A 12500-nucleotide genomic window follows, 5' to 3' on the forward strand; every position below is an offset into this window, starting at 1 on the left:
TGAAAACAGTCGACTTCTGCACTTGTTGTGTCAGAACTGGATCCGGCAACGGGATCAGCTTCAGTCGAAGTTCCAATATTAGAGGAAACCAGATGCTGTTCGGCTACTTGTGGGCCACTATCGTTGCTGTTTCCTAAAAGGATCTTAGTTTGTTGAGGACTTTCAACAAAAGATTGGGTGGAGGGAACAGGTAAATCCTGGACCATCTATTCCAATCTAGGGACATCGCGTCCACTGCTTCCGCTAGAGGGTCCTCATATGAGGCCACGTAACGAGGTAGTTTCCTGTTATCGCTCGTCGCAAAAGATCGATTTGCAATTCCGGGACTTGACGTAAGATGAAGGAGAATGATCCTGTGTCTAAGGACCATTCTGACTCTATCGGTGTAAACCGGGATAGAGCGTCCGCCGTCACATTGGGGAACCCTTGGAGGTGAACTGCTGACAAGTGCCACCTCTTCTTTTCCACCAAACGGAAGATGGCTAACATAACTTGGTTGATTTGGGGCGATCTCGAGCCTTGTCAATTCAGACATCTCATTATCACTTCACTGTCTAGAACCAGTCTTATGTGGATCGAGCAGTGAGGCTTCAGTTTCTTCAGAGTTAGAAAAACTGCCATGGCTTCCAGAATGTTAATACGGAAGGTCTTAAATAGGGAGGACCAAGTCCCTTGGACTTTCCATTGGTGAGAGTGACCTCCCCATCCTTCCTTTGAGGCATGTGTATGAATGATGACTGAAGGTGGAGGTGGTTGTAACAGCACCGATTTCCTTAGGTGCTTGGCCTCCTACCATGGCTTGAGAAGTATCAGACGAGCTAGTATCGGCCTTGTTAGATCTCTTCGAGCATTTTATGTGTATATTCTCCAGACTCCTGTTGCATCCTTTAATTGTGCTCCTAGCACTGGATCTTCCACTGATGCCAACTGGAGGGAGCCCAGCACTCTCTCCTGTTGGGGTTTTGACATCCGATCGGATTTTAGAAGTCTCTTGACAGATCCTGCTATCTCTCTCCTCTTCTTTGACAGAATGGAGAGGTGGTGTGACTATAAGTTCCAATGAATTCCAAGCCATTGAAACTTTTGAGCTGGAGATAGTCGAGACTTTTTGGTATTGATCTTGAATCCCAGATGTTCGAGGAACTGGATCACTGTTTTGCAGGCTTGCATGCATTCCGTTTCGGATGCTGCCCACACCAGCCAATCGTCCAGATAGGCCACTACCTGAACTCCTTTAGGCGTAGTTGATGAAAGACTGCGTTTGCAAGCTTCGTGAAGATCCTTGGGGCTATGTTTAGCCCAAAGGGCATAGCCCTGAAGACATATTGTCTCTTCTGTAGCTAGAATCCTAGGTAGGAGGAGATTTGGCAATTGATTGGAACATGCCAATAAGTGTCTGCAATGTCTATGAAGGCTGTGTATGCCTTTTTTTGGCAACAGGGTCCTTATGTGTTGAAGGGTTGACATCCTGAACTTGTGGTTTACTATGAACTTGTTGAGTGGCGACAAGTCCAGAATGACTCTGAGTTTGTCTGAGTCCTTCTTTGGAACACAAAACAGTCTCCCTTGGAATTTGATGAACTTTGCCCTCATTATTACTCTCTTGTCCAAGAGTTCTTGGACATATTCTTCCAGAACGGGGGTTGAGTGTTAGAAGAATTGAGGGAAAGATTGTGGAGCTACAGTCCAGCTCCAACCCAGTCCGTTCTTGATTAGGCTGTGGGCCCAGAGATCGAAGGTCCAGCGATCCCGGAAAGAGAATAGTCTCCCTCCTACCGGAAGCATCTCATTTTGAGTGCTGACCAGAGGACTTGCCTCCTTGGTCGCGTCTGCCTTTGTTGCCTCTACCTCTTGAGGGGCGTCTAGAGGAGCCTCGAAATGAGCCTCTAGACTTCGGCCGAAAGGTCGTTGACTGCCTCTCGAAAGCTGGGGTAATGGCTGGCGATTGTGTTGCCCACTGCTGGGGTACCAATTGGTATGTGGTAGTTGGTTGTGCCACCGCCTGGGGCACCGTGGCCGCGGGAAGATGTTGTTCTTGTCTATGGGGGCGAGAGGGCGCCCTTGGTTTCTTTGTCTTCCTCTTAGGTTGGGGACCCTCATCTGGGGAAGACTTCCTCTTTTTTGACAAGCCCCACTTCTGGAGAAGGTTCCTATTCTCCGTGGCAGCTTTGTCAACAACCTGTTCGACCACTTCACTTGGGAAGAGGTCCTTTCCCCAGATATTCGATGCTATCAGCTTCCTTGGCTCGTGTCTCTTCGCAAACGAGGCGAACACGAACTCTCTGCAAGCTCGTCTGGCCTTGATAAAGCCATACATGTCCTTAGTCACCATTTCCAAATTAGCTTTGGCAATGACCATGAACATATCTGGAGTCTGGGATTTGCTTGCCATTGTCTCCAGCATAGTTTGAAGAGACATAGAGGCGGCAAGTCTTTTTTTCGTCTCCTGCTTCCTGCGCAGGAGAAAATCTGACAACTTGGGGAGGTCCTCACCGAACTAGTGTCCGGCAATGTCACCCTCCAACTTCCCGACTGAGAAGGTAAAATGAACGTCCTTCCAGTCTTTTTGGCCCAGTGGCAAAGCTAAGGAGAATGGCTTACACTCCTCGAGTGTAGGGCACGGTTTCCCCGCTTCGATTGCCTTCAAGGCAGCTTTGTAACCTTTTTCCATAAAGGGAAATGCCCGGCCAGAAGAAGCAACAAAGGAAGGATGCTTCTTACTCAGAGCCGGTACCTTTGAGTTAGTGAAGGCCCTCTCCTTCAAGGTACTCGTTAGCAAAGCCTGAGCTTTGGCGTGGTCAAACACTATGACCTCTTTCGGCTCTGTCTCTTCCTTTGAAGCTGGCTCATTCTTCAGACGGACAAAGCAGTCCGGATAAGCCCCAAAGCTAGGCAAGAATTCCACGTCTTCCACTCGAAGTGTACCCAGCATCTCTGAAAGAAAGATCTTACCTGCCGACATTGGCATGTACTCAGCATGCCTCCACGGGTTCACATCCGAGAATGGGGGAAGATCCTTTACGTTCAGCTTCTTCGGAGCTGCACGAGATGCGGCAAGTTTGTGCATTTCCAACCTAAATGCGGCTTGCTTTTCATCAGTCTGCATCTGAATCTGATGTACTATAGATGACAGAGTCTGCCCCATGTCGGCCGATGGGGGAGCAGATGACGTTGAGAGAACAGGCTCTTGGGCAGGAACCGAGGAGACCGACACTGCTTCTGCCTCTTCCTCATCAGTCTCAGGAGCCATCGTTGACTCCTCTTCCTGCCCTTCCGCAAGAAGGTCCTGTTCAGTGCCTTCTGACACTTCAGACATCGGGTCATCCAGCTGGATGTCGTTCATTGCGTCCGAGACCTGAGACTCTACTGGGATCTGGAAATCTCTGGGTGAGGCTGAGGAATCACTGCATCTGACGATGCCCTTGGGAAAAGACAGGCCCTCATCTTCTCATTAGGAAGGTAAGGCCCCGTGGTGTTCTTCTGACAACCCCTGATCCATCTTCGCAGCTTTTCCCTTGCTGCATTCCTTGACTCCGTTGACTTCTGGTCGTCAAAAGCCTGAGTAACCAAGTTTGAACAAACGTCACATACCTGGGGGTCCCAATACTTCAGAGTTCCCTTAGTGGTTGCGCAGCGAGCATGGGTCCTGCACAGCCTATGTCCGCTGAATTTCTTATTGCAGAACATTCTGTCACACTTGGGATGGTCCTCCTGTAAAGAGAGGAAAGTTCAATGAGTATACGATGAATAATCTCACAAGAATAAGTATACATTATATTATATTTTATTGTATATAGCTTAGGATAGATAAGCTAGAAAGGAAAGAGGAAAGACTCATACATGTGCTTCCCGTCCAGCTAATTGTTGTGATCCCCCTAAATTTGAAAGTATTGGTAATCTATGAAGAGAACCATTGGAAGATATCTATCCTATGAGGATACTAAGGTGTAACTTAACACCATCTTCACGACATTTTAATATTTGGGATTGTTATCAGTGATCATTAATTAGGTTAAAGAAAGAACCTAATGTCTTTTTAAAATATGGTCTCAACAATAGGCTGCACATGGCAACACAGAGTATGTTGGAAAATACTTTGGTTTACTGTATAATCTATACTGTAATTTTCAATTTGCAGTCTGATCTATATTGCAATTATACTGGCTACTGTATAATCATATACTGTAGTACCTGCCGGCATAAGCCGGCAGGCTAGCACCTGGGTACAGTTCAGAAGATGTTTTATCTTCTGGTATAATGGGCGGCAGTCCACCAGCCGCCGGCACTCTGCCGGCTGCTGGCGGATCGCTGGCTGATGGCAGGCAGCTGCCTTTTGGCGGACCGCCGGCTCTCAGCAGACGTCCGGCTCTCGGCAGACCGCCGGCTCTCGGCGGACCGCCGGCCGTCGGCTGGTCGCGGGCCGACAGCATGCCGCTGGCTGACGGCATGCCGCCGGCCGATTGTCAGGTCGCCGGCCGCCGGAGGGTCGCCGGCTGGCGGCAGTTATGCCAGTTGGTGATTAAGTATTATTCTCGGTGGTCGGCAGCCTATCCGGCTGCCGGCAGCTAAACATATCTGCCGGCAGGTTAGGACCCATCGGTACTAGCCAGTAGAGGTAGAGAGAAAGTATGGATCGAAGGATAGTGAAGGAGCTCTACCTTACTGCCTTCGACCTAGAATGAGGGTTCAAATGGAAGGAGAGAATGTAACATTCAATCTTCCACCCAACCATAACTTTGCCGGTCCCTGCCGGCAAGGTTAACAGATGGTAGTCCAAGAGAGGGCTGAAGAACACTCAACAGAACAGGGACTTCTGCCAGCAGCCGGCACAACCAAGCTGTAGACAGAAAACCCGAGCCAGTCGCACAATCTGCCAGCAACCAGGTCAATTGAAGGATGATGGCCAAGAGTTTGTAAAGGCTAGGCTTTCACTAAAGGACAGACTGGCGAGGGGTGAGGGTCCTATAAAGTGTTGAAGGAGCCGGCATTATTGCCTGTCCTACCTCACCTAACGAAACTCTGTTCCAGCATTAGAGTTATCCTATGTGGCTAGAGAATTTTATTCAGGAGCCTAGAGTAAACTTAATACAGTAAAGGAGTAAGCAGCAACCTCGCCACAACCCCTAAACTAGAGAGAACAGAGATCTAGTGCCGATGTCTCCTAGGCAGGTGAAGACTTCTATTCTTCAGCCTAGGGTCTGCCGGTACAGGACTAGTCTGCTAGACCACAGGGAGAAGGTATATCATACAAAACCTTCAGGTGTGGCCTAGGGAGGTGTAGCCTCCTATGTCGGTAGCCTAACCTGACGGGGGAACGACATTCACCCCGTCGGACAGCTAACAACCACAGACTAGAGTTTCCTACCAATCCTAAAACCTGCATATGCGGCTATAGGGGAGGACAGAAAACCCTCTCCTAGTTCTACCTGAATGCAGTTCAAGGTATCACAGTCTAGGGTGAAGCCTATGCTAACTCAGAGGAAAAGAGATTGCTCTAAAATCTCAAGAGGAGATTAGTATCGTCCTATAAAAGCTTAGGAAATATCTAAAGCTTCGTTAGAATTATAACAAAAATAAAGTCTATTATACCATCCATGAAGTACTAAAACTGAACGCCTAGGCTAGTAAGCCTAGCCTCCCTAGGTTCGGTTACCTAAATCGCCGAAGATAAAATTAATACTATCGGCATAATATAAAGCATTCCTAGCAATGAAGACTAAATAGCTAAAGATACTTAAGCTATAAAGGCCGGGAAGGTCATTCTGGCTAACTAAATGGCTTATGCATTACGAACAAAGGCGTCCATGACGCCTCCGGCTAGGCAACAGCTCCTGCAACGATTATTTAGCTTTTATTCGTGAATAAAAAGGGCAAGAGCCTATATTTATACGATGTAAAAGTCAATACTCAACTTTCCAGAGGCAGAAGACGCTAGAGAAAGCATGATAAATAAAAAAATCCTACAATATAGAGAGAGAACACAGGAAATCACCGAGTAATGGCACTACGAGAGAAGGAATAACAAGAGGGGGGTCGGATATGACGTCATGTAGGTAGTCAAAACAGTAAGTAGTGCCTTAATAACGGCTCTCCTTTTATTCTTGCCACATTCCCTCACGAAGCGTAAACGCTAATCGGGGTGAAGATAGCTATGTGGCGTGTCAAGAATACGTCCTCTAATATTAGGCAATATCCCAAAAGGTAATAGTTAGGGATATTCGAGCCAGGGGTTAGAATTCTGGATACCTTGAGGTTAAATTCTTTGGAAATATCACTGTAATCAAATATACCCTAGGAAGCCACTTAAAAGGAACTTCCATCAGGACGACATGGCCTGAGCCCAAATATATATATATATATATATATATATATATATATATATATATATATATATATATATATATATATATATATATATATATATATATATATATATATATATATATATATATATATATATATATATATATATATATATATATATATATACAACGGATTTTGAGCGAAGCGAAAAATCTATTTTTGGGTGAGATAGCCATGGCGTCCTGATGGAGGGCTCCTTTTTGGTAGCTTCCTTCGGTAAATAACTACTAGATATTCCCGGAGAATTTAACCACAGGTTATCACAGAATTCTAACTTCTGGAGCGAGTATCCTAAAGGTTTCCCTTTAAGATATCGTATATTAACAGGGGACGCATGTATTAACGCGCCACATAGCTATCTGCACCCCACATAGCTATCTGCACCCCACATAGAGTTAACACTTAGATGTGGAGGGGCGGAGAATAGCTGGGGAGCCGTTCCACAGCTAATCTCGTCCGTGGCTACTTTTGGTACTCGAAACGTAAACAAACGGGCGCCATTGCTAAATGACGTTACGTCCGTCCTCATCCTGACGCCAGTTGCTTGCCGATCACCATGATACAGCAGGACAGGATGGGACCTGAAAGGCTGGACGAAGTAGCAGGGAGGATCCATCAGGACGCCATGGCTATCTCACCCAAAAATAGATTTTTCGCTTTGCTCAAAATCCGTTTTTTGGGCTCAAGCCATGGCGTCCTGATGGAAGAATACCAGAGAATCAATGTATCGTGGTAGATATCCCCTTGTATTGTAAGTGCCAAGGGCTTTGAATAGAGTAAGCATAGTAACCTTGATAGAGGTTCCGTGGGGCTGAAACTTCCTGCCCCCCTTGGCAGAGAAGTCCCAACGGACCATGCTGAGGATCAAAGTGGTTCTTGAAGGGCTACCCACCTTGCGGGGAGAACGTGAAGAGCTCGGAGGCAAGACAGAATGGTTGATATTCATATAGGAACATTCTCAATGACAGACAGGTGGTGGTTAGGCACTGTATATTGTGAAAAGAGAACGGTCTGGTCTCGAAGGTATACCGCAAGTAAGTATTCAGTTAGGAATATTACATAGCATAGTTGAGTATATAATATGGATTGAACCAATTATCTTCATCATTTTTATAAAAAAAAAAAGGAGGGGATAATGAAACTATGACAACCATGTATTTCATAGTATAAGTAGGAGCGGATTAAGACGCACAAGTAATAAAATAGAAATTTTATTTCACAATTGCAGAATATGGTAAATAAATGCAATAAGGGATGTAAAAGTAATTTACAATAAATTATAATGTACAAGGTAATGAAATACTTCTCTCTTGAATCTAAAAGAAAATTTCAAATTATTAGAAGGCACAGGTTCCAGAGGAACATCAGTCTTTAATAAGGAAAAACACATCATGCTCTAGGCATGCGGCACTCATGTGACGACTATGACATTTCACCTTGAGAAAGAACAGTCTATGAAAAACACTAAGTGTCTCTGAATTCACTACTTATCACACGAGGGTCAACATAGGCACCCGAGGAGTTAGAGTCCCAAGTAACTCACTGTTCTATGCAGAGTTAGGTGCAGGTTTCATAACACTACCTGCGGATACCACAAAATGTTTGACTTCAAGCACTTGTTTCGCGTAATGCTTGAAGAAAACACGCGAGGATTTCCAGCCTGTGAAACTCTTGAGGCTTTCGAAATTCATGCTCTGAAAGAAATTCAGAGACGATGCGACTTTTCTAGAATCATGACCTGCGGGTGTACTGTCAGGATCCGCTCTGCGAACGAAGTAGGTGATTTTCGCTCTTAGTTATTTCAGTGACAGGTTGCTACCCGATGTTTCTCCTTTGAAGAGTTGGCCTCCTCCAAAGTCAGAAGTTCTACGAAGATAGACCTTGAGGCTCTCTACTGGACATAGAGAGGCATCTTCTTTCAGGGGGCAGATTCTCCAAGGGCCCCATCTTTTGGTGGGTATTTCGTTTTTAGCGAGAAATGTCGGATCCGGGAAGAGGGTAAGGTCTCCTGAGTCTGTAAACAGAATGTGACCCTCGTCCCTTGATAATGCCACTATTTCGCTGACTCGGGTTCCTGAGGCAAGAGCAAAAAGAAATATAACCTTTTGAGTCAGATCCTTGAGAGGGCACGAATCGTTGTCCAGATTGGAGGCAAAATGGAGCACCTTATCCAGGGACCAGGAGATAGGTTTTGGTAGGGGTGCTGGGCATAGACGAGCGCATGCCTTCGGCAGTTTATTGAAGATGTCGCTGGACAGATCAATCTGGAAGGCGTACAGTAGTGGTCTAGTCAAGGCCGATTTACAAGTAGAAATCGTGTTGGCTGCTAAGCCCTGTCCATGAAGGTGAATGAAGAAGGACATGCAAAAATCGATGGTGATTTTCGTAGGATTTTTTTGCCTTGACGAATGAGACCCATTTTCTCCAGGATGATTCGTATTGCCGTCGTGTGGATTCGGTCTTGCATTCCTCGAGGAAGTCTAGACTTTTCTTCGAGATCCCAAACCTTTTCTTCGCGGCTAGGGAGAGAAAATCATGAGATGAAGGTCCCTGACTTTCGATGATGAAGCGAAGACAGTCGACTTCTGTACTTGCTGGGAGAGAACTGGGCCCGGGAGAGGGATCAGCGTGGGTTGTAGCTCCAGGACTAGGGGGTACCACTTGCTCCAGGGCCACTTGGGAGCCACTAGGGCCGCTGTTCCTTTGAAGGTTCTCAGTTTGGAGAGGACTTTTAGCAGAAGGTTGGTGGAAGGGAACAGGTAGATCCTGGACCATCTGTTCCAATCCAGTGACATAGCATCCACTGCTTCTGCCTTGGGGTCCTCGTACGGGGCCACATATCGAGGAAGTTGATTTTTGTCGCTCGTTGTGAAGAGATCGATCTGAAGTTCTGGGACTTGGTGAGAGATGAAGGAGAAGGATCTTGCGTCTAGAGGCCATTCCGACTCTATCGGGCTTGTTCGAGATAGAGCGTCCGCCGTCACGTTGCGGAATCCTTGTAGATGAACTGCAGACAGGTGCCATTTCTTCTTCTCTGCCAGACGGAAGATTGGGAGAAGCACCTGATTTATCTGGGGCGATCTTGAGCCTTGGCGATTGAGACATCGAACTACCACCGAGTTGTCCAGGGTTAGACGAATATGGATCGAGGGAGGCGGGGAGAGTTTCTTCAGAGTTAGAAGGACTGCCATGGCCTCCAAGATGTTGATGTGAAACGTCTTGAATAGGGGAGACCATGTGCCTAGAGCCATTTTTTGGTGGGAGTGACCTCCCCAACCCTCCAGCGAAGCGTCCGTGTGGATGTTGAGTGATGGAGGTGGGTGTTGAAGAGGGATGGACCTTTTCAGGGCCTTTGCTTCCGACCATGGCTTTAGGAGTAACCGAAGTCTGTTTGGGAGCCATCTCTTGAGATCTCTTCGAGCGATGGATGCGGAACGTCTCCAGACTCCCGCGGCATCCTTTAGCTGTGCACGTAGCACTGGGTTTGTCACTGAGGCGAACTGTAGAGAGCCTAGAACTCGTTCCTGCTGACGTCTTGAGATCCGTTTGGATTTCAGCAGTCTTTTGACAGACCCTGCTATTTCCTTCCTTTTCTTCTGGGGAATGGAAAGGTGGTGTGACTGAAGATTCCACTGGATTCCTAACCATTGGAACTTCAGAGCTGGAGAGAGGCGAGATTTCTTTCTGTTTATCTTGAATCCCAGGTGTTCCAGAAACTGGGTGACTTTGTTGCAGGAACTTAGACAATCTTCGGGCGATGGAGCCCAGACCAGCCAGTCATCGAGGTAGGCCATCACCTGGACGCCGCGGAGGCGAAGCTGTTGAACGATGACGTCTGCCAGATTTGTGAAGATCTGTGGGGCCACATTGAGGCCGAAGGGCATGGCCCTGAAAGCGTAGCTTTTCCTTTGGAGTCGAAATCCTAGGTAGGAGGAAGCGTGGTGGTTCATTGGAACGTGCCAGTAGGCATCCGCCAGGTCTATGGAGACCGTGTAGGAACCTTGAGGCAGAAGGGTCCTTATCTGTTGAAGAGTCAGCATCTTGAACTTGTTGTTTGCTAGGAACTTGTTGAGGGGGGATAAGTCTAGAATGACTCTGAGTTTGTCGGAGTCCTTCTTGGGGACGCAAAACAGTCTCCCTTGGAACCTGGTTGACTTTACCCTCCTTATCACTTTCTTGTTCAAGAGATCTGGGACATATTCTTCCAGAAGGGGGGTTGACTGTTGGAAGAACTGCTGGAAGGTTGGGGGTGGTTGAGTCCAGCTCCAGCCTAGACCCTTCATGACGATGCTTTGTGCCCAGGGATCGAAGGTCCAACGATCCTGGAATTGGCGGAGTCTTCCTCCCACCGGAAGCACTTCATTGCTTCTGGTTTCCCGAGGGTTTACTGCCTCGGCCGCTAGCTCCCCTTCCTCCTCTGCCTCTGGAGGGACGGCGAGATGCGTCTCTGCCTGCGCCTCTGTTTGAGCCTCTACCTTTGGGACGAAAGGTAGTTGACTGTTGCTCGAAAGCAGGGGTGAAACCGGCGACTGTGACAAGACCGGTTGGGTGACCAGCTGAAAGGTCTGCTGTGGCTGAGCTGCCACTTAGGGAGTAGCGGATCCCGGAAACTGCCGTCTCTGTTGACGTTGCTGGGGTTTTGGCTTAGTGGGTTTCCTCTTAGGTTGAGGGCCGTCGTCCTGAGAGGATTTTCTTTTCTTTGACATGCCCCACTTATGGAGAAGGTTCCTGTTCTCCGTGGCGGCCTTGTCGGTGATCTCTTTCACAAGGGAGGAGGGAAAGAGGTGCTTATCCCAGATGTTGGAAGAAATCACCCTCCGGGGTTCGTGTCTCACTGTGGCACTGGAAAACACGAATTCACGACAGGCTCTACTAGCCTTCGTGAAGCTGTACAGATCTTTTACTATGGTCGCCTAATGTGTTTTGGCGAGAACCATGTAGTAGTCAGGGACCCTAGTGTCACCGGCCATGACGTCGAGCTGTACCTGGATGGGCATGGATGCGGCGAGCCTTTCCTTCGTGTCATGTTTCCGACGAAGGAGATGGTCATTAGGTTTCGGGAGGTCTTCGCTAAACTGACAGCCAGCGACGTCAGGTTCTAGTTTTCCTACCACAAATGTATGCTGGACATCTTTCCAGTGTCTAACATCGGGGGGAGTAGTCAGGGAGAAGGGTCTGCACTCCTCCAGTGCAGGGCAAGGTTTTCCTTCTTCCACTGCCTTATGTACCGCAGTGAAGGCCTTTTCCAAGAAGGGGAGGGTCGCATCGTCTGGTGCGACGTAGGTAGGGTGCTTCTTGCTAAGCGCCGGAAGTTTCGAGGAGGTGAAGCCCCTACTTTTTACTGTATTGGCCAGCATAGCCTGGGCCTTCGCGAGATCGAACACAATCACCTCCTTGGGTTTGGTCTCTTCTTTAGAGGCAGGTTCAGATCGAAGTCGGACGTAACAGTCCGGATAAGCCTCAAAGTTCGGGAAGAATTCCACTTCTTCCAGCACAATCGAGCCGATCTTTTTGCTGATGAAGATCTTGCCCGTTGTAATAGGCATGTGCTCGGCATACCTCCAGGGGTTGGTATCTAAGCATGCGGGGAGGTCCTTAACCGAAATCCGTTTCGGCTTCTTCGAACTTCCCATGTTGGTCCTGAAGAACACATGCGTCTCGCGGAGTTTCTTATCCATGAGAGCGTCAAGCATTTTGAAGATCTCCTGGGTGTTGGATGGGGTTAGATCCGGGGTGGCAGATGTAGACGGAAGAGATACATCCGTCAGTGTAGGAGTCGGTGTGGGGGTGGAAGGTGGAGCGACCTCCTGTTCCGACTCAGGGTATTCCACCTGGTATTCCTCATAGTCCAATTCTTCGCCCATGAGGTTCCTCTCCGTATTCTCCGACACTTCCGACATATGTTCCGCGTTATCGGCATCAAAACGGCACTCGTGCATGGACTGAGCCATGACTACGTCCGGTTCCACCGTTATCTGGACGGTGGGGATCTGATCCTTGGGGACCACAGAGTCTGGGGATGCCTTTGGGAAAAGCAAGGCCCTCAAGTCTTCGGTGGCAAGGTATGGTCCGGTGGCGTTCTTTTGGAAGCCACGCACCCACTTGCGTAGCTTCTTTCGAGAAGCGTCCCTAACCTC

The sequence above is a fragment of the Palaemon carinicauda genome, chromosome 5, assembly GCF_036898095.1.
Source record: "Palaemon carinicauda isolate YSFRI2023 chromosome 5, ASM3689809v2, whole genome shotgun sequence".
In the NCBI taxonomy this organism is placed as follows: domain Eukaryota; kingdom Metazoa; phylum Arthropoda; class Malacostraca; order Decapoda; family Palaemonidae; genus Palaemon; species Palaemon carinicauda.